Source organism: Apodemus sylvaticus, chromosome 15 (assembly GCF_947179515.1).
Source record: "Apodemus sylvaticus chromosome 15, mApoSyl1.1, whole genome shotgun sequence".
Classification (NCBI taxonomy): Eukaryota; Metazoa; Chordata; class Mammalia; order Rodentia; family Muridae; genus Apodemus; species Apodemus sylvaticus.
The window spans coordinates 1,657,388-1,677,555 of NC_067486.1; the positions used below are offsets into that span (position 1 = coordinate 1,657,388).

The 20,168-nt window shown below is 48.4% G+C and overlaps 1 pseudogene; it reads left to right on the top strand.

The window, feature by feature from the left end:
• Positions 1-4,108: 4,108 nt before the first annotated feature.
• Positions 4,109-19,603, top strand: LOC127666281 (integrin beta-2-like protein; annotated as a pseudogene).
• The last annotated feature ends 565 nt before the right edge of the window (positions 19,604-20,168 follow it).

Genomic DNA, 20,168 nt, shown 5'->3' on the forward strand with positions numbered 1-20,168 from the left:
TTCAGCAAAGTGGCAGGTTATAAAATCAACTCAAGCAAATCAGTAGCCTTCCTATACTCAAAGGATAAGCAGGCTGAGAGAGAAATTAGGAAAATGACCCCCTTCACAATAGCCACAAGCAGTATAAAGTACCTTGGGGTGTCTCTTACCAAACATGTGAAAGATCTGTATGACAAGAACTTCAAGACTCTGAAGAAGGAAATGGAAGAAGACCTTAAAAAAATGGAAAAATCTCCCATGCTCATGGATCAGCAGGATTAATATAATTAAAATGGCCATTTGCCAAAAGCAATATACAGATTCAATGCAATACCCATCAAAATCCCAACTCAATTCTTCATAGAGTTAGAAAGAGCAATTCTCAAATTCATCTGGAATAACAAAAAAACCCAGGATAGCTAAAACTATTCTCAACAACAAAAGAGCTTCTGGAGAAATCAGTATCCCTGACCTCAAGCAATACTACAGAGCAATACTGTTAAAAACTGCATGGTATTGGTACAGTGACAGGCAAGCGGATCATTGGAGATCCAGAAATGAACCCACACACCTATGGCCACTTGATCCTCGACAAAGGGGCTGAAAGCATCCAATGGAAGATAGTCTTTTCAACAAATGGTGCTGGTTCAACTGGAGGTCAGCATGCAGAAGAATGGGAATTGATCCATCCTTGTCTCCTTGTACTAAGCTCAACTCCAAGCAGATCAAGGACATCCACATAAAGCCAGACACTCTGAAGCTAATAGAAAAGAAATTGGGGAAGACCCTTGAGGACATCAGTACAGGGGGAAAGTTTCTGAACAGAACACCAATAGCGTATGCTCTAAGATCAAGAATTGACAAATGGGACCTCAGAAAATTACAAAGTTTCTGTAAGGCAAAGGACACCATCAAGAAGACAAATCGGCAACCAACAAATTGGGAAAAGATCTTCACCAACCCTACATCAGATAGAGGGCTAATATCCAATATATACAAAGAACTAAAGAAGTTAGACTCCAGAAAACCAAATAACCCTATTAAAAAATGGGGTACAGAGCTAAATAAAGAATTTTCACCTGAAGAACTTCAAATGTCTGAGAAGCATCTTAAAAAAATGCTCAACTTCATTAGTCATTAGGGAAATGCAAATCAAAACAACCTTGAGATTTCACCTTACACCAGTCAGAATGGCTAAGATTTAAAATTCAGGAGACAGCAGGTGTTGGAGAGGGTGTGGAGATAGAGGAACACTCCTCCACTGCTGGTGGGGTTGCAAATTGGTACAACCACTCTGGAAATCAGTCTGGCGGTTCCTCAGAAAACTGGGCAGGTCACTTCCAGAAGATCCTGCTATACCACTCCTGGGCATATACCCAGAGGATTCCCCAGCATGTAATAAGGTTACGTGCTCCACTATGTTCATAGCAGCCCTATTTATAATAGCCAGAGCTGGAAAGAACCACAGAAGAATGGATGCAAAAAATGTGGTATATACACACAATGGAGTACTATTCAGTCATTAGAAACAATGAATTCATGAAATTCTTAAGCAAATGGATGGAGCTGGAGAACATCATACTAAGTGAGGTAACCTAGTCTCAAAAGATCAATCATGGTATGCACTCACTAATAAGTGGATATAAAAACTAGAAAACTGGAATACCCAAAACATAATCCACATATCAAATGAGGTACAAGAAGAACGGAGGAGTGGCCCCTGGTTCTGGAAAGACTCAGTGTAGCAGTATAGGGCAAAACCAGAACAGGGAAGTGGGAAGGGGTGGATGGGACAGCAGGGGGAGGGAAGGGGGCTTATGTGACCTTCAGGGAGTGGGGGGGGGCCAGAAAAGGAGAAATCATTTTGAAATGTAAATAAAAAATATATTGAATAAAAAAAAAAAAAAAGAATGGTTGCTGCTCCTCTAGCAATGCCCATTCAGTTCCCAGGGCACACATGACATCCCTTGAGACTCTGACATCCACTTCTGGCTTCTTTGAGTACCCACACACCTATGGTATATATACATAAGCATATAAACATAAATTTAGAAGTTAAGTAAATATTAAAATATAGAGGGAGGTGTGGGAGATGTGCCAGGAAGTGGAGGCAGATATGATTAAGTTACACTGCATACAAGTATGAAATTCCTAATAAATTAAAATGTTATCTTTAAAAGATGTCACTATATACGTGGAAGTAGAAAACTAGGAAACATAGGATTACTGGAGAGATTGAAAAAGCTGGGGTTGTAGTATTTTGTTTCCTGCCCGGAGCTCTGGTGTCCCAGAACCATGGAGCCCATCTGCCCCTGGTTCTTTTGTGAATGAGTAAAGGCAGAAGCAACTCCATCTTGGCACTGGACATGGTGTAAATGTTGCGTGAGTGCTGACCATCACAAGCCCTTGTTTTTATTTTCCCTAAGGCAATGGTGGCCATGGGACCCTACTTCCTCTCCCTCCAAACTCCCCTGGGGCTGTCCAGTCTTCCCCTGCTCACTTCCCTGTAGCTTCTGACATGGCTGCCTCACCCAGGGACCCTCTGGCTTCTCTGGGACCTGGTGGAGGATTCTGCAAGTGGGGAAAGTTTACAACAGGAAGTCACCTGCCATTTCGAGACTGCCATTGGAGGATTCTGCAAGTGGGGAAAGTTTACAACAGGATGACACCTGCCAGTGTCATCCCTCTGCTCTGTGGTTGAAATGGCCCTTGCTGCTGTCTGCTTCTCCTCTTCCATGGTGTAAGCACTGTTCTTCATGGGAGTGTGTGAAGTGAGTGGGATCTATTTCCCTCTCACTCCTCCCTCAGGGCTCACAACCCAGGTGTCCAGTGCTTGACTTCTCTGGAAGTAGGGGGTCATCACTCAATGCCAGTGCTGGTGCCAGGGGAGAGGACCCAGGTCCTCAACAGGATCTCCACAAAAGGACAATTGCCAAAGCCCAGTCAGAGGCTGTGGTAACATTACCGTCATCATTTCCTGAGAATGAGCTGGGTTGTGCCATCACTTCCCAGGTGAGCCCATATTCTTTGCTACAGATTTCCTGTGGGTTCGTGGGTCTTGAGCTTCCTTGTGTGACCACTTAGAGTGCTGCATTTTCAGGGTTGTGAGGGGTCTCCTGTCATCAGCCTGCAAGGTGAGCCTTCTTGGCTGTTTTTTATAATAGTCGCAGTGCCTTCACAAGCAATGGATGGTATGGGGGAGGGGAGGTACAGCCACTCCCTCCCCCCCATCAGACTACCCATCATCAGGATATAAGGACACTACAGTCTGCGTGGGCCAGTCTCGCTATAACTCAGGCCTCCTCCTGTTCTCTAGACAGCATAGGGTACACACAGGTCCTTATCCCTATCAAGGGATACAAGGATTTTTCATGCTGTCACCAGTGGGTTTTTGGGGGTTTTTTGTTTCTGCTGGGGATGGGAGGCTTTCAGTCAGTGGCCTTGGAAGAAGAATAAATCAGGGAGATCCTCAGGAGGAACTGGTATGATCCACTCCGTCCCTGGGAAACAACTGACCAACCCTGATGCTGTTGACTCTCAGACACATTAAGGACAGGTTAGAGGCTGTCAGGGATGGGGTCAGGGAGTATCTAAAATCAGCGGTGACCTACAGCCACACTGCACAGCCTCCAGCGTCACAGGGGCAAACAGAGTCTCAGCTTGTAGCCCAGGCTCCACACTTTGAAGACTTAAGCACACCAAGTTTATAGCTCTGGCTTCAGCATCATGGGGCACACACATGTATACGGGCTGCATGCTGCATTTGTAACATGTGGTGGGTGTGCTATGTCTGAGATGACATATGGCATGTGCTATGTTTCTGTGTGTGTGTGTGTGTGTTAGCATGGCATATGTCTGTGTAAGTATATGCCCAGTACTTACTGGGTTCTGTGGATACCCAGTCTTCTATGCTTGGTGTCCCAGGCACCTCAATAGGTACATGACCCCACCTTCGTCTTTCCCTTGTCTGACTTGTATGGAACTTTTCTGATTCTTACACCCTGTGGTAGCAAGGACAAGACCCTCTCCACTCTACCCTCAGCAGACATTTACACCCTGCAGTTCAGACAAGCCGAGAGGATCTGTAGGTAGACTCCTAGAGTCACCAAGCCCTTCCCCCTTACAGGACATGCTGGGCCAGTGCACCCTGCTACCCATCCTAGCGGGGCTGCTGTCTCTGGGATCTGGTGAGTTCTATGATCTCTACATGGGGTACTTCAGAAATAGTAGGCACACCTCATGGGCATAACAGCTCCAAGCCAGAGCTACTAGGAGCTGTAGATCCTGACATGAGGTCTCTTCCCACCAACCTATATCGACTCTGGATCCGCTGGGGTGGACAGAACCTACTCACCCAACCTGTCTCTGCAGTCCTGTCCCAGTTGTGTACCAAAGACAACGTGAGCACATGTCAGGACTGTATCCAGTCAGGGCCCAGCTGTGCCTGGTGCCAGAAGCTGGTAAAGAACGTCAGGGTTTGACTGGCAGTGTGGCATCTATTCCTTCTTTATCTACTCTGTCTCTCTGTCTCTCTGTACCTCTGTATCTGTGTATGAGACTATCTGCCTGTCTCTCTGTCTCTTTCTCTTTGTGTGTTTGTGTGTATATATCTATCTGCCCATCTCTCTCCCTTTCTCTGTCTCTCTGTCTCTCTGTCTCTGTCTCTTTCTCTGTCTCTGTCTCTTTCTCTGTCTCTGTCTCTCTCCCTGTTTCTCTCTGTGTGTCTCTATGTTATATCCCACACTATGACTGTCTTTTTCCTCTTGGTCTCTCTCTGTATGTCTTTCCCTGTTTCTCTCTGTAAAATCCCCTGATGTTACCATGACCAACTGCCTTGTCTCTGTCTTACCTGTCTGTTCCTCCCCCCTTCATTCCCTCTCCCAATGCATACATGCATTTCTACCTTGTTCAACGTTCTGTGACTATCATTTGCCCAATGAGGTGTCATAGTCGCAGGAATGCCCATGGGCCCCTCTAAGCTGCTCGAGATACCATCAGAATTACTTTCCCCATTTGTTTTGAGTACTTTGAGGGGAGGGAGAGAGGGAGAGAGAGGAGGACTGTGGACGTCAATGTATGTGCCCATGCACACAAGCAGAGAAAAGAACAGAATAATACTTTCCACTTTATTCCCTTGAAACAGGATCTCAATGAACCTGAAGCTAGGCTGGTGGCCAGAAGTGCTTGTGTTTGGGTTACAGGCACATGTGGCATTAATTTGTAGATGCTGAGGGATCTGAACTCAAAGTTCAGGGGCAGGAAAGGGCCTGCAGCTCATGTCTCTGGAGTCCTCAGGGAGACCAAGGCTGTCTCCAAGGCCAGGTATTCTTTGGCAGACTGTTCTAATCTATTGATTTCTACAGCAAATTTTAGGGGGCAAGTGAGGAAGAGATAGGCCAGGGGCTTTAGTCCATCATGGCCAGTCAGCTTCCTCCTGATACTAAACAGGACCTTTCCTCAGAACTTCACAGGGCCGGGGAGCCTGACTCAGTTTGCTGTGATACTCCAGAGCAACTGTTGCTAAAAGGCTGTCCATCGGAGTACCTCGTGGACCCCAAGAGTCTTGCTCAACCCCAGGAGGACAGGAGAGGAACCAGAATCAACTATCCCCACACAATGTAACAGTTTTCTTGAGGCCAGGTAGGTTGGATCTTGGGGTGGACCAGGCACATGGCATTTACAGAAGCTTGACCAGTGTTCCCCAGGTATCACTGTGGACAAGTGACCAGTGTCTCTGGGGTATCACTATGGACAGATAGACTGTATCTCAGTTTCTTTTTCTGATGGTATAACAAAATACCTACATAGAAAGCTCAAAGGAGAGAGGGTTTGGTTCATAGTTCAATGGTGCAGTCTGCCATGGTGGGGAAATCCAGGCAGCAGAAGCTTTAAGCAGCCAGTCACATCACATCTATAGTCAGGAGGCAGAAGGTGATGGGTGCAACCACAACTCAGCTCTCTTATCCCATAGAGCTCAGGATCCCAGTCAGGAAGTGGTGCCCCCACACACACACACACAAAGTGGACAGATCGCCCCACTTCAATTAACAGAATTAGGCTGATCCCCCACAAGTTTTTCCAGAGGCCTGCCTCCAAGGTGATTCTAGATTCTGTAAGATTGACAGGTAACAGGCAGACTCCTGAGTACCCCAAAACCCTCAGAAGGCTGAAGCAGGAGGATCGCCTGAACACAGGAGTTAATTTAAGAACACACACACACACACACACACACACACACACACACACCATGCACATCATAATTATATAAATATATATTTAATTTAAAAGACTGACCTTGTCCATAGCTTTGCCTCTTGTTCCCTCCAAGCAAGAACCCAACCTCCATTTGCCTCGGTCTACACTGGTGCCTTGCCTCGTCTCTCTTATCCCTGAATTGTGTTTCTGTTCTGCGTTGCTTTGTTTTGTTTCCTTACAAGGGAGAACACGCCATTTGAAAAATACTGTTGTGTTCACTCTCAGAAGGCCAAGGTACTCTTGGCAGAATAAGGGCTATGATAAGTCCTGCAGCCAACAGATTTAAACCAGCCTTGCCCAACAGGTTTGACCACGACCACAACAAATATTTCAGAATGCGGCTTTAGAGTTCTTATGAGGCCTGGTCCCAGGGAGTCAGGGTAGCAGATCAAGTCCTGGGCAGGAGGGAAAGTCTCCGCAGGCTGAGTAGCTCACCCACCAGATGTACTACTCATGGATCTGGAGAACAGAAGTCCAAGATCAAGGTAATCACGGGGAGGGGTGCTGGGTTCCCCGGAGGCCTCTTCAGCCATCTGCTCAGTATCCCCATATAACAGACACAGGCAGGAGAGTTATTGGTTCCTACTGCCCCCCCAATCTTTTGTTAAGACAGGGTCTCACCATGTAGCCCACGCTAGCCTCAAACTCAGAGATTATCCTGCTCATGTGCAGAGGTTAGAGGTGTGCAGGCTTAGGTATCAGTACGTTTTTAGTGATGCTAACCCAGGCAGCAATGGCTGAACAAACTAAGGGGACTGAGGAACTACTGGAGAGAGCTGTCTATGCACAGCATATGCTTGGTGGAGTGAAACTCTTCTCCCTCGCAGGTCAAGAGGCAACATTCAAAGTGAACTTCCAGCGGACCAAGGACAACTTAGTTGACTCCATGCAAGGCCACCTCTCCAATGTCCAGACTCTGGGCAGTGACCTGCTCCAAGCCTTCAGTGAGATCACCAGGTCAGCCAAATAGGTGAGGAGGCCCACAGCCACTGTAGGCTTCTGGCTCAGCTCTTCCCCATACCCTGGGCAGCCCTGCTCCCACCCACCAGAGGCAGAGATCTGAAGGTCCTTAGGCCAATGAGAGTGAGTGACACTGGGCCTGAATCTCCTCCAGAGGCCATGCACAGTCACTTGACCCCAAGATTCTGCCCTCCACTTCTTCTTTCCCCTTTCATTGATCTTTTGGTGTGCTCAAAAGACAAAAGTGCTAATTTCTAAAAAATTAATGAGCTTCAAAGTATGGTGGTTAAGTAGCAACAGAATAAAGGTTGTAATCACAGTGAGCAAAGGTCACAGGTCAAAGGGTCAGCACCCCACATGCACCAATAGGTTTACAGAACATAGGTTTTTGTACATGAATGTGTAGTATGTGTACATAAAGGCTTGAGTACATGCATGTATGGTATGTGCACATAAAGGCTTGTGTACGTGCATGTGTGGTATGTGTACATAAAGGCTTGTGTACGCGCATGTGTGGTATGTGTACATAAAGGCTTGTGTACGTGCATGTGTGGTATGTGTACATAAAGGCTTGTGTACATGCATGTGTGGTATGTGTACATAAAGGCTTGAGTACATGCATGTATGGTATGTGCACATAAAGGCTTGTGTATGCGCATGTGTGGTATGTGTACATAAAGGCTTGTGTACGTGCATGTGTGGTATGTACACATAAAGGCTTGTGTACATGCATGTGTGGTATGTACACATAAAGGCTTGAGTACATGCATGTATGGTATGTGCACATAAAGGTTTGTGTACATGCATGTGTGGTATGTGCACATAAAGGCTTGAGTACATGCATGTATGGTATATGCACATAAAGGCTTGTGTACATGCATGTGTGGTATGTGTACATAAAGGCTTGAGTACATGCATGTATGGTATGTGCACATAAAGACTTGTGTACATGCATGTGTGGTATGTGCACATAAAGGCTTGTGTACACGCATGTGTGGTATGTACATGCACATCGTTCCACACGACCTGGCTCTCCAGAACAGCACTCTCTATTTTCTGAATAGTGATGCACCTCCTCATACTTGGACATATGTGTGCCCATTTATACACTTGTGTGCTTGTGCATAGCCAATACACACCCACAGGCATGTTCACACATGTATAAGACCACAGGTGCACATACATTCGCAGATACACATCTGGTGACACACATGAGCCAAGTATATTCATACCTAGACATGCTCACCTACATACAGGAACACACATGTATGTACTACACCCACACATATACACAATTTTGAATGTTCACATGTGCACACACAGACAAATACCCACAGGAACCATACTGACCTCTTCCTTGCTTTACTAAAAGACAAGTATCTCCCAAGCTCACCTCCCTGTCTTGGACCCAGCCTTCTACCTCCCACAACCCTGGCCTCCCAGCCTCATCTGTCCCTCTCAGACTTTAGATCCATCGTGAACATGACCTTCCAGCACATCCTGAAGCTGACTGAGGACTCTGGCCAATTTCAGAGGGAGCTGAGGAAGCAATTGGTTTCCGGAAAGCTGGCTGCCCCAGAGGGACAGCTGGATGTGATGGTGCAAAGTTGCCATGTGCCTGGCGAGCCTACTAATCCCTGAGGAGGTCTGCACATTTCCCAAGTCTGGAGCCTCGTGGGGTGCTGTAAACTGTTTACACTAGCCAGTGCTCTCCCAAAGGAGCAAGCCAATGGCCCTTTGATTGCTGTCAGCCTGAGAATAACCCTCACTAGACCCCTAGAGAGCCACAGAGGCAGGCTGGGAGGGAGAGAGGGAAGGAGGCAAAGGGACCTGGAAGCTACCTATAGATTTTACTATTAATCTGTGATGTCACTAACTCACCTGAAGACCTTCTCAAGTGACCACTGTAAGCTGGAACTCACCCATGTCCTAAGTAATGGGCCAATCTCAATTCCAAGACTAGACAGCAATCCCTCCAGAGTTCACTCCTGACTCCTCTCAGACACACACCAGCCTTCATCTGTCCCAGGCTCTATAATGTCACTTCTGCAGCAAGATGACTCTGCCCTGGCTCAGCTCTCAGCCCTCCAGCCTCCCGGGGCCCTGAACAGATCATGCTTAGATCATGGGAACATACCTTTTTCATGGTGTCAGACTACAGCATGCTACAAGCTCACACTCCTTTGCAGGGATGATCCTGGAAGGTGCAGTCCCCCTGTGGTCCCTTCACTGAATTTACCTGTCACAATGGACACCACAATATTCTTCTCCTTTTGGGAGAATGTTTTTGGGAGTCTGGTCCTGGAGGGATGGGCTGTAGAAGTTTTAACGTGTTCAAAGCAGACATGTTTCATATCCCCTCACCTCACACTTTGGGCATCTTAGCAGACACATCTCAGAGTCAATCCTGACTCCCTCTTTCTGTTGTCTGGATGCTGTGAAACCCCAGAGGAGGAGGGGCAGTGGCTCCCCCTCTGCAAGCTGCCACACCTGGCTCCTTGGAGAGTCAAGCTGAGAAAGCACAGCAGGTAACTCCAAGACATTTCTTCCCCAGGGAGAAATCGGCTGGCGCAATGGGCGATTTCTGGTGCTAGCCACTGACAATGATTTCTGGTGTCTAGGTTGAGTGTGGACCTGAAACCTACAAAGGCTGGTCAAGTGACATTTGTTGGCTGTGCATTGCTGAATGAGGACTCAGGGTTGGGTCACATCACAGGTCTCAAACAAGCCTTGGTTGCCAAGGCAACAGGCAATTCTTGCTGTTAGGTTTCCATGCCCCAGCCAAGGGGGGCTACTCTACAGAGACACCAAGAAAAAAGAGGAGGCAGCCTGAAATTCCTCCATAATGGCCAGCCAGGGAGAACAGTGGCTTGGCTCTGCACAGGTTGCCAGCCAGGGGATCAAAGAGGAGACTACTCATAGTCAGGATATCACAGCCCCTATGTCCTCATCTGTAATTGGGCTATGACAGTCCCCCTCCTCCTAGGGTTGTAGAGGGTCCCCACTCTTTGCTGTTGATGGCAAGCATTACACTTCCACAGACATCACTGTGACAAGCAAGGATGCCACAGATAGAAGACTTACCCCTACTACTTCCTTTGCCTCCCTAAGTCTCTGTTTCTTGGAGATTTGTTAAGATCACAGGAAGCATATGAGGATATTACACACAAAACCATTCTTTGTGCACACTTCTGGACTTCAGAGAGAGCAAGTTTCACAAGGCAGAACTCAGATTTTCAGAAGGGCGGTCCCAGGACCGAGACAAGTGGAAGTGAGTTAGTTGCAGAGAAGGTTAGTGGCCCAGCTGTAGCAAGCCTCTGTGCTTCACAAAAAAAATACATTGAATAAAAAAAAAAAAACAGTAAAAAAAAAAAAAAAGAAATCAGATTGCTCAAACTGAGTCATGCTCAGGACTTCCCTGTTCCTGTGATTTCACCACATTCTAGAGTCATCTGTGCCCTTATGTGCCATGTGTGGGATTTCTGCCCACCATGCTGACAGAGTGAAAATACTGTCCCATGGTGAGCCGGGTGCATGGTCCCTGTCAGTACCATCACCAGTTTGTCACCAGAACTGACTGCCCAGAGCACTTATGCCACAGACATGAGGGCACTATGAGCCAGATGTTGGCACTTGCAGCATGCTGCTGCTGCTCATTCTGTGACGTGAAGGCAGGAGTCGGTTGAGCATCATCCTAGCCACCTGGAGAGTCTAGGAGACCTTCTGGGTGTCACACTCCCTCAGGAGCATGGAGGAGTTGGTGGCACCAGGTGCCAGCTTAATCTTCTCTCCCAACAGAAACTTACCACATTCATCCCCAAGCTGACCATCAGGGAGCCGTCAGGTGACTCCGGCAATGTGGCATAGCTCATCAAGGACACCTACAGTGTGAGTCTCCTGGAGAAACTGCATGGAATGATCATAACTCCAGTTAGCAAAGCTCTGACCTGTGGAACCCTGCTGTCGTCCCCTGCAGCCCCTCCAGGAACCTCACAGTCTTCTGGACAGACACAGAGCACATGGAAGCTCCTCTTAGTGGTATATACCACCCCAGATCTCATCTGGCTCTTCCTGAAACATGAGTTCTAAGCCCTACTCAAATGGGGCTTGTCCTTGTCAGCCACTACGGAGAGGCAGAGGCACAAGAGGGCAGATGGCCAGGGAACAGCACATACTGCCTCACAGGCTGGAGAGACCTCAGAAACCACCTCAGTAAAATTACACCCTGTGTATATGGCCTTGAGGAGGGGGGGTCTGTCCGTTACTGTGTTAAAGTAACTTGGGGGGGGGAGGATGTTATTTAGCTTAAACCTTGCTGTCTATCATCAAAGGACAGCATGGTGGGAACTTAAGCCAGAACCAGGAGGCAGGCACGGAAGCTAAGGCTGTGGAGGAACACTTCTTACTGGCTTTCTCCTATTATCTTGTTCAGATACTTTCCTTATATATCCCAAGCCCACCTGTCCAGGGATGACACCACCCAAAGTACATGCAGGACCCTCCTGCATCAATTAGCAATTAAGAAAATGCCCCACACACATGCCCAATCTGATGAAGGCAATTCCTCAATTGAGGTTGCCTCTTCCAAGGTGACTCCCATTTGTGTTAGGTTGACAAAAAGCTATTCAGCACAGAACCTCATGTGTGCCAGCCCCCAACCCTGCCTCAGGCAAACCCTGAGTCCATCCTTCTCCCTGGTGTGTGGTCTGTACAGCTGCATCCAGGTTCACTCCCTCAGAGTCCCAGGGTTCTGGTAGACACCAGCATGCACCAAACACTGCTCACTGCCCAGGACCCATTTAGTCCCTACAGATATAGAAATCCACAGGTGACAGGTAACCCCAAATTCTGACCTAGGCTTCTATGGGGACTGGCAGCACAAGTGTGTGCTGTTACTGACCAAGGAAAGGTCTCATTTCCTTCTCTAGCCTTGTGAGCCTCAGGTGCCTCAAGAAGGCTCCTATACCTGGTCCCTGCCCAGTCATGTCCAGCTCTGTCTTCACAGGGATGACATCATCATTACATACTCACCAGATGCCAACTGTCCCTTCTCCTTCCACCTGTGTCTCACATCTCATTGCTTCAGGAGTCTATCCCCCTTCTTCTGCTAACCCTGAAATTGAACAGTGGCAGGGCCTCGCGGGGATCACGCTGGTTACCTGCCTCAGAATAAGCCATGGCATGGGCCTACTGTCCCATCATGACACATCTACTGAGCTCCCAGTAGGTGTTTGTGTCATCAACATAAACAGGAGGTGAATAAGAAGTATCACAGTACTTGGGGACAGCTGGGCCTGTAACTCCCGAGTATGGCTTCTGTCTACCCACAGGAACTCTCCTCCAGAGTCATCTTGGGCCACAGCGCCATCCCCAGCATCCTGAACGTTACCTACGACTCTTTCTGCAGCAATGGAACATCAAGTACAGGCAAATCCAGCAGGGACTGCAGGGATGTGCAGATCAATGAACAGGTGAGCCTGGGCTTCCCATGCAAGCATGCTACAGGGCCCACTAGATATCTCAATAACTCAGTCCCAGGGACATCTAGGAGGAAACAAAAACTCACAGGGGGACAGGCAGGAGAGAAAGCTATGGTGGCCAGCAGCCAGCTCCTTCTCCCTTTAAACACCACTTAGCAGAACCCAGGTGCTATTTTGTGGTAATATTAAGGAGCAGGAGAGCACCTCCCAGCAAACTTCAGACCCCTCCTGGAATAGCCCAGATGTGCGGACCAGTCTGACCAGTCATGCAATGACAGCATCCTTAGGGCAAATACTAGACTCATAGAGAGATACAAACAATACTGGATTGAGTCAGGTTTTCTTACTTTTGTTTCATTTTATCTTTTGATGGAAACACCAAAGCTCAAGGTGTGCAGGTGAGCAGAACCATGAACTAGTTCCCTAATGTGCCAGATATACATTTGCTACCCAAGCTTTCCATGTTTCTTTTTGCCTGTGAACTAACATCTCACACCAGACAGAACCTGTGCTTCTTTGCCAGTTCTTAGCATCTGTCCCCTCCTGCTCGGTGATCCACTCGGGAATTTGACCAATTTTATTCTAACTTTCAGATGTTTGCTCCTTGCCTTTACTGACATTTCTATCCTTTCTTCAAGCAGCATGTGGTTCAAATTTATTATAGATGTGACCTAACTTTGTAAACCAGTATGCTCTGCAGCCAGAGCTGCCTTCCTGGTGCTACATGTGTGTGCTGTTACTGACTGGGACCCCTACATTTATTCTGGGTTGAATAAAGTACATCACCCTTCCCTAAGACATTCTGGTATCTTGATACACTGGACTTATGGGTACAACACAAGGGAAGCTGCACCCCACAGATTTACTGTAAAACCTCCTGATGTGTATATAATGAAAAGCATCAACTCCCTAGTCTGATTTGCAGCAGAACTCAGATGTGGTTAATGAGGGCCGTGGGTTGGGGCAGGGGTCTGGCCTCCCTGCAGCCTGGTCTGTAGGCCATTCCAAAATCTAGCTCCTATCTTCTTTCCTCTGCTTCAAGGAAAGCCCATGCCATCCCTCCCTTGACATCATCCTGGTCCCTCAACATCTCTGGGGGGAAAGGAGCAGGACTGTGACCCTGGTCACCATGGCCCTCACCTGAGCCCCATCATTCCCCTGTAGGTCACCTTCCAGGTTAACATCGCAGCTTCAGAAGGCTTCCAGGAGCAGTTCTTTTTCATCCAGGCACTGGGCTTCATGGATCCAGTGACTGTGCGGGTCCTTCCCTTCTGTGAGTGCCAGTGCCAAGAGCAGAGTCAGCAGCACAGCCTCTGTGGAGGCAAGGGTGCCGTGTAGTGTGGCCTCTGCAGGTGAGGCAGGCCAACCCATGGAAAGACATCTGTCGGTTGGGTGGACCTAGAAAGCCCATGCTTTCACCATTCTGCCGACACCTGTCCCAATTCAGGATAGGTGTTTACAGATGAGGCAGGGATGGTCAGCTAATGACACACCATCCCATGGGAAAGGTATCTACCGGGACGGTGATCATGAACAACCCACAGCACATTATCCTAATAGATAGCTCCTAGGCTCCACAGTGTGAGGACAGCTGGTGAGAAACCTGGGGTTTACACCCCCAAAGCCCTGCTGTCATACCCCAACCAGGGTAATCCTCAGCAGCTCCAACCTCACTCTCTACTCTCTGGCTGTGAAAGGACCAAGGCAGAGACCTAGCTGACAGGAAACTCCACTCAGCAGAAGACAGAGATTCAGAAGCAGGCAAGGACTGGGGACAAGACAGATCAAAGCTGAAGCCTGGTCCCTCCGCCACCTGAGATCCAGGGACATCCAGAACCCACAGGGAGAGGACCATTGCCCCACCTGGTCTGTCTGTCTGAGTAACTGCACGGTCTGTCATCTAGCCTGTCAGATCAAGTCAAGCTTAAGCTTGGCCACTCCTCTAAGGGCAGCCTCAGGAGGGGTCTCAGTGTCACTGACCTTCCATCCACGGTGCTCCGGAGGCCACTGAGGAAAGAGCAGTGACCTGTGCCATGCTTCCCAGGTGTTTGGATGTGAACCTGGCCCAAAGGGACTGAACGTGTGCCTATCCCAGGACAGATCCTTAGCACAGCTCTTCCTACACCGCCCCAGATGCAACTCTGGCTATGCTGGGAAAAACTGTGAGTGCCAGACACATGGCTGGAACAGCCAGGAACTGGAGGGAAGCTGCCGGAAGGACAATAGTTCCATCGTGTGCTCGGGGCTGGGGGACTGCATCTGTGGGCAGTGTGTGTGCCACACCAGTGTCATCCCCAACAAAATAATCTTCGGGTGATACTGCAGGTGTGACAACATCAACTGTGAAAAATATAATGGCCAAGTCTACGGTGTCCCAAGTGAGTGACAAAGGTCACTGAAGGTGGAGACTTTCTTGTCAGTTTGCACCAGGAGACATTGAGTGGAACAGCAGGACAGACAGGTGGACAGATGAGTGCTAGACTTACTAAGCCACGCAGAAGCAGCAAGCCTAGGCTGGCCTTCCATCTCTGCAAGGGTCAGGCATTGTCCTAGGAGGGTAACAGGTAACAATCTCGACTCAAGAGCTATTTAGACACAATGGGGGGGGGGGCTCGGTCTGGATGAAAGATGGCTGTGTTGCTAGAGAGGTTGGGGTGGGATCTCTCTGCTCTCTGTATCTTCTCCCATCCTTGCAAGGTATTGTGGGATGGTATGAGGAGATACAGGTATAAGCAGGCAGCAGAGGACACTGTAAACACAGCACAACCCAGCAAGGGCCCAGGGTAGTGGGAAAATGATTCCTGGTTCCTACCTGCCTTCAGAGAGACGAGTCATGACAGCCCCGGTTGTTTTCCAGGCAGGAGCCCCTGCTCCTGCAGCCAATGCAGTTGTCATGCCGGCTTTGAGGACACAGCCTGTCCGTGCCTGACGTTCACTTTGGGCTGTCTGAACGACAGGATGGTGGAGTACAGTGGCCACGGTCGATGCTACTGTAACAGATGCTACTGTGACTCAGGCTACCAGCCACCACTGTGTGAGGCATGTCCTGGCTGTTTTTATCGCCGCTGCTACGAATACTAGTGATTGTCCCCACTACCCTCACTGCCAGGCTACCTGGGAGTCCCCAGGGACACCACCACACCATAGTTCTCAGCAAGACCCAGCAGATTCAGCAGGGAAGCCTTATTTTGAGGGGAGTCTCAGCTCTCTTGGACCTTTGGATCCAGTCTTGACTGGCTCCGCCCTTCGTCTCCACCCAGGACAGATCCAGTCTTGACTGGCTCTGCCCTTCGTCTCCACGCACGACCATTGTCTGTTTCCACCCTCGCTTGCACTGCTGTGATGGCCTCTTAGGTGCCTAGGACTCTCACCACAGAATCAACTTGTATGTAGACATCCCCACATACTACATGCTGTGGATCTTGACAACCCTGTGTACCCTGAGACACCTGTTCACCCTTGCACACCAGGACCCCTCAATCATTAGGGCAGCATAACATGCCAGTCTACACTCACACTATGCATCTTGACACACCCGTGAAGTGTTATACACCAGTACATACTGATCCAACAGTGCACCATAATATACAAGTATACACTCACACACACTCACACACACACACGCACACAGAGCTTTACACATCAATACAACTTATTCACCGGTGCACCCAGACACACCTGCACCTTACACATTTGTTCACCCTGATTCACCAGCATACCCTAACATACAAGTATATACTCACACAGCACACAGCCTTACACATCAATACAATTTATTCACCAGTGTACCCAGACATACCAGTGTCTACTCACATAACCTGCACTTTGACAAATTCACACAGCCTTACACATCTGTTTACCTTGATTCATCAGTGCACCCTAACATACAAGTATACACTCACATGGCATGCACCCTCACAAACACACACACCACAGCCTTACACATCAATACAACTTATTCACCAGTGTGCCCAGACATACCAATATGTACTCACACAACCCATACCTTGACAAACTCACACAGTTTTACACATCTATTCACCAGTGCACCCTAACATACAAGTATACACTCACACAGCATGCACCCTGACATATGCATCCTTACACACCAATACACACTCATTCACCAGTGCACTCTCACACAGCAGCATGCACTCATGCATCATTCACCCTAACACCCATGCAACCTGACACCTATGTAGTCTTACACACCTGTGCATCCTGACATATTCATGCATCTTTACATAGTGCTGAGACCCCATCACACCTGTGTGTCCTCACACACCTGTGTGTCCTCACACACCTGTGCATCTTGCCCATCCATGTGACATGCGTCTCATGCTCTTGGCGCCCCCCCCCCACCATCTCATTCCATCAAACTCATTCCCATTTTCTCCTCAGCTCCTGCGCCAGTGCTTGAAACACAGAAGTGTGGAAAGATGCACAGTATTGGCATCTTCTGCATGACAATGATCCCCCCACCCCCTTGAATGACAAGACCTGTATGACTGAACGGAACTCAGAGGACTGCCGGATGACATGTACTCTATATCAGCCAGTCCAGAGTGACATCAATTCCATCTACATAAATGAGAACCTAGGTGAGGCTGGACAGTGCCCAGATCTGCTGTGGGTAGGACACGGTGACAAGAGCTTTGGCCACAGGTGCCTCTGCAGCTATCGAGAGGGCTGCAGAGGGAAAGTCTCTCTCCAATGGGTAAGGACACCTAGCAGCAGGAAGGGAAGTAACTATCCAGGATACCTAGGCAGGTATGTGATGCAGAGAAGCTAGCACCCAAAACCATACCTAACCATGCACTGAGCAATGGACAACAGACAGGGTCTTCTGGGGGGTAGATCCAGTATGTGGTGAGTAGGACACCACTGAAGCATCACACCACATAGTGAGGACAAATCCCATTTGATGGGAGGGCCCTAAGGGCTGGTGCCTGTTAACTATTTCATGACAACTATGGGGAGCCTCAGAGAAGGAAGGGGTGCTGCTTCCCACAGCTCATTGGACCCCACTAAGCTCATGTCCTTGCCTAGGAACTGGAGAGCATGACCTGGTCTTCACAGGGTTCATGTTCCAAAGAGAGAAGACTCCTGGCATGGTCCTATCAGACAGTGCCCTGCACAGGGTGATGCTACAACATTAGTCAAAATGATACAAAGACTCCTGTGGTGAGGGTCCCCTTCTCCTGGGGAACAATGGGATCATTGGGACAAGGAAGTCTGTCATCCTTCTGTTCCTGAGCATGCCCGGGAGCCATTAGGAGTTCCCAGAAGAAGACTGGCAACATCCACATTGTCTTGTTTAATCCCAGCTGGCATCCAGGGTAGACATGGCCCTTTCAGTAACAGAACTCTCAGGAAACAAGGTGGACATGGTGCTGCCAGAGACCAGGTAGATATAGTAGTGACATAGTCCCGACAGAGTACAGGGTACTAGAGTCCTAGCAGGAGCTAGGAAATAGTCCTCTCAGGGTATCAGGTGATTGCTTCCTTGTATCAAGTGGTATGCACTGCCCTGTCAGTTAGTACACAGTGGGTCTATACTGTCTAGGACCAAGAGGACACAGTCCTGTCTTGAGCTGAGATAGACATGGTCCTATCCAGTATTGCTGCTTGGTCAGGACTAACAGATTGGAGATGGATAAGCTGAGCTGGGCTGAGTATGGAAGGACAGACACTATACTTGGATGAAGATGGTAGAATAAGAAGCAGGGGACTTGGTAAGAGTTTGAAGGTTCAGGGTCCCCTCTGGCAGATGAGATGGAAGTCAAGGATTAGAGCGGTTGGGAGAAGTGTTAAATAACAATGGCCAAAGATGTTAAAGATGCTGGATTTGAGCATAAATCAAGATGTTCTCACAGCTCTTAGGCTGCAACCCCATAATTCAAGTTACCTATGCCATCCACACTTAGACGGCTGAAGGGACAAAGGTAGCAAAGTCACTCAGGTAACCACAGACTATGCAGCCTGCAGTACATGGCAACTCTTACAGGACAGAGACCTGGAGTCCACTCTTGACCCACCCTTCCTCTAGTTGGGAACCCATGAGAGTGAGGAGGGAGGCACAGACTCTGTGTGAGAAACCTGAAGCTGAGAAGTTGTCATCAGGCCATAAGTATGGACCTTACCAGGGGTCTCCATTTCCACTGTGCAATTAGATGACTTAGGGTCCTCAGGCATGTACCTAACCTTCTCTGTGAATAAGGGACCAGGTCCAGTGGCCTTTAAGTATTGAAGGCCACAGGGACTGGCCTTGATTCTGATGGGGATTGAGGCTATGTTCTCTTGTCTACCCATGCTGTGAGGCAGACAGCAAGTCTCTGCCTCAAGAGGAATGGGGTCTTCTTGAGTACTGGGTGACATACAGAAACTATAGACTCTTGGATAAGACTCACTATTGATGACTCATGCTTCCTCCTTAGTGTGTGCAGAAGACTACACTGACTACACTGTAACAGGCGTTATAGTGGGTGTCGTGCTGGCCGCTATCTTCCTGCTGGTTTTCTGTATAGTCTCCCTGCAGACCCAGAAGGCTGCCAAGCTCTCCAGGAAGGATGGGGCTCAAAACACACTGGCACAGAGTAAGTGGCTAGGCTGCATGAGCCTGTACCCTCCTGTCCTCTGTGACTTCTCACACCGTGGGCTGTGGCTATTTCTGAAGGTCTGCATACACACTGCCCCAGCAGCTCAGCTGAATAAGCACACCATGAAATCTCTACCCTTAATATCTAATTCATGGAGAGACCTTCCACTTTTGTCTTGGTCCTCAAAGTAACATCTTTAAACTGGACATCCCCAGAAGCCCTCTCTGTACTAACAAGAACATGTTTGCTTTCTCCCCAGAACAGCCTCATTTCCAGGAATACCACCAAGAGGAGCCAGTGTGGAATTAGGAGAGCCAGGGTACCCAGTGAAGGTGAGGCACCGGGACCACTGGATGGGACCAGCAAACCATACTTCCTCCACCTTATGACCAAGCAGGACGTGGCTTACACTCACCACAGAATCACCAGTACAACAAAAGATGTTATGGTATTTCTTTCCACAGTGACCAAGTGGATCATTTATCATTGGAATGGAGTCTTGAAGTTCTCAAGTTAGAGTCTAATTTTTGTTGACTCTCTGCTTCCTGACTGAGGATACATTGTGGCCATCTGCCTCCAGTTCCTGTGCCTGTCTTCCCAACCATGATATCACCCAAATGTGTAAGCCAAAATAATATTTTTTTCCTTGAATCATTTCTGGTCAGGCAGTCTGAGAAAAATAACTAAAATCACCTGGTGCAGGATACTTCATAATGAAGGCAGCATATTTAACTGGTACTATCATAGAAGGCTGGAAGTCAGGCAGTGTACTTGGATTGTGGTGAGCCTTTTTGCCTCAACTAAATCACATCAGCATCCCTCTCTCTCTCTCTCTCTTTCTCTCTCTCTCTCTCTCTCTCTCTCTCTCTCTCTCTCTCTCTCTCTCTCTCTCTCT